This window comes from Cetorhinus maximus, chromosome 23 (assembly GCF_964194155.1).
Source record: "Cetorhinus maximus chromosome 23, sCetMax3.hap1.1, whole genome shotgun sequence".
Taxonomy (NCBI): domain Eukaryota; kingdom Metazoa; phylum Chordata; class Chondrichthyes; order Lamniformes; family Cetorhinidae; genus Cetorhinus; species Cetorhinus maximus.
The window spans coordinates 64,712,486-64,714,858 of NC_135901.1; the positions used below are offsets into that span (position 1 = coordinate 64,712,486).

At 44.3% G+C, this 2,373-nt stretch overlaps 1 non-coding gene across 1 annotated transcript; it reads left to right on the forward strand.

Annotated features, from left to right (window-relative positions):
- Window positions 1-498: 498 nt before the first annotated feature.
- On the forward strand, window positions 499-570 carry trnae-uuc (transfer RNA glutamic acid (anticodon UUC)). Its single transcript has one exon. It is a non-coding gene; the product is annotated as a tRNA-Glu (tRNA).
- The last annotated feature ends 1,803 nt before the right edge of the window (window positions 571-2,373 follow it).

Consider the following 2,373-nt stretch of genomic DNA (forward strand, 5'->3'; position numbering starts at 1 on the left):
GAATCAGGAAGATGAGATCCCAGATTATCTTTACCATGTCATCTGCAAACCCCTTCTTTCTAAAATCCTTGGGTCCCACAATCTCTGTCCCTGCTTTCCAAGGAAAGCTTGGGTTCATGAACTGACTGTGTCTGCATCAAACAGCTAATTGACCTGGGAGCTGGACGGGCAGAGGGAGCTGGAGGCGAGGCAGGGGCAGAAGCAGAAACAGATGCGACATGAAAGTGTTGAGAAGTGTGTCAGTTACTTTCAGTGATGAATGTCTGCCATGTGTTCCCTTGTCAGTTTCACAACAGCCGCAGTGATCAGGTTGGTGGGTTTAAGGAATTGACAGTTACACATGAGCAGCTTGTGGGGATATTTCACCTCACTGTCAATTTCATGTCCCAGCTCACAGAAACTGTTGTTGTAATTGACTGAAGAATTCATTGCATTTAAAATGGAAACATGGATAAAAGCAGCGTCAATAAATGAAACGGAAACGAAAATTTTCTAGTTTCCCTGGTGGTCTAGTGGTCAGGATTCGGCGCTTTCACCGCCGCGGTCCTGGTTCGATTCCCGGTCAGGGAATGCAGTTTTATTGATCTTGTGGAATTGTCAAAATGAGTATTAATTACTTATTGATTGAAAACATTTAGCAGCTCCACCAGAATCAGTTGAAGTTTAGGCTCAGAGCTGGAAATATCACACTTAGAACAGGCCGGGAACAAAGATAGAAGCGGAGTGAAAGAAGGACAAGAGAAGGGCTGGTTGCAAAGCACTGGCCACAGGGATGGTGGTGCCAGGCAAAATATGGGTGGGAGAAGGGCAAATTCTGGTGCATACTGTTTGCATTGACAAAAATATCACTCCTGATGGATCAACCAATCATAAGACTAATTGAACGACACATTAATGGTGCCAATCCATCACTGGAGCTCACCGCGTCCAAAGAGCACTGTTATCATCAGCCTCTTATGTAACTTCTTGCAGTATATCTGCTGAACAATATAAGCTTATCACAGCTCTGCTTTCTTCACAATGAAATCCAGTGCGAAAATACGAGAAATTTCAAAGCTGAACAACGTAGACAAGACTGGAAGGAGTGTGTGACTGTGGATAATCGGCACTGTGCACATTCCTGTAATCAGTACCTGGGGCAATCAGGAAGATCCTGGTGTCTCTTTAGCCTGTTATCTGTAAACCGATCACGTTGTGCATTACGTTCGCACTAACTGACTGTGTGTGGTCAAACAGCTCCTGGAAGGGCGAAAGAGAGCTGGAGATGAGACAGAAAGAGATGTGACATGGAAGTGCTTTGAATCAGTGGTGAAAATCCGTCGTGTGCCAGTTTCAAAGGAACAGAGGTTGGTGGTTATTTGTTTGAAAGAAGCTGCACTCAACGTGCGGCGAGCCCATGACCTGAGATTAAGAGCCTTTGATCTACCAGTTGAACTAGCCGGGCACACATAACATATGTGTCCCATATCTCAACATACATGGAGGCAACTGTTGCTTTCCACCTGCAGCCTCAGCTTGTTCTGAATTTCAAAGTGTAGAAGGTAATCGACGTACACAAGCCCCAAGGTTGCAATACATTCCTCTCATTCATCAATAACATCATTCACACCTTCCATTTCTTAGCTGCACCTCCTTCCAAACATTGCAAACTCCTCTTGCATCTTTCATCCTGATATTTTTCCCTGTAACATTTTCATCTGAAGCTGCACAACTAATGTGAATACAGTTTGTGATGGTAAAAATGTGTTCACCTCCCCGGGAACTGAACCACATTGACACACACAAAGGGACACACACAGGGATAAACACCGAGACTGTCAGAGGGCAAGGGTTTGTCTCTAAGGAGAAACAAACTGCCAAAAAGCAAGCATGACACTAAGTTTTGCTCCATTTCCACAGCAGTTTTCGTGAATGAACAGAAATAGGCAAACGCCCGCTTGTTTTGATGGATTTGATTCAATGTAACCGATAATTAACTCTGTAGACACAGAATAAAACCAGGAATAATGAGAAGCAGGAAACTCCAATGGATTTGGACTCCATCGCCTAACCACTCGGCTACGATGACTACCCCTATGCACAGGGTAATTTTGTTGGTATAAAGTTGTAGGCGGCCACAGCAGAGAAGGAGGACATTCGGCCCATCGTGTCTGTGCCATCTCATGGAAGAGGAATTCAGCAATCCCGCCTTTTCTCCGCAGCCATTTATATTTTTATTATCTCTCCTCAGTATTACTGTTAAAGTGAAACACGGCACACACCTGCTTTAACTGTGAGCTGGCACTTCTTCGACAAAAAGGGCAAATTTAGCAGGAGTGGGATTTGAAACCACGCCTCAATAAAGAATGAGACCTTAAACCATTAACAACCAAT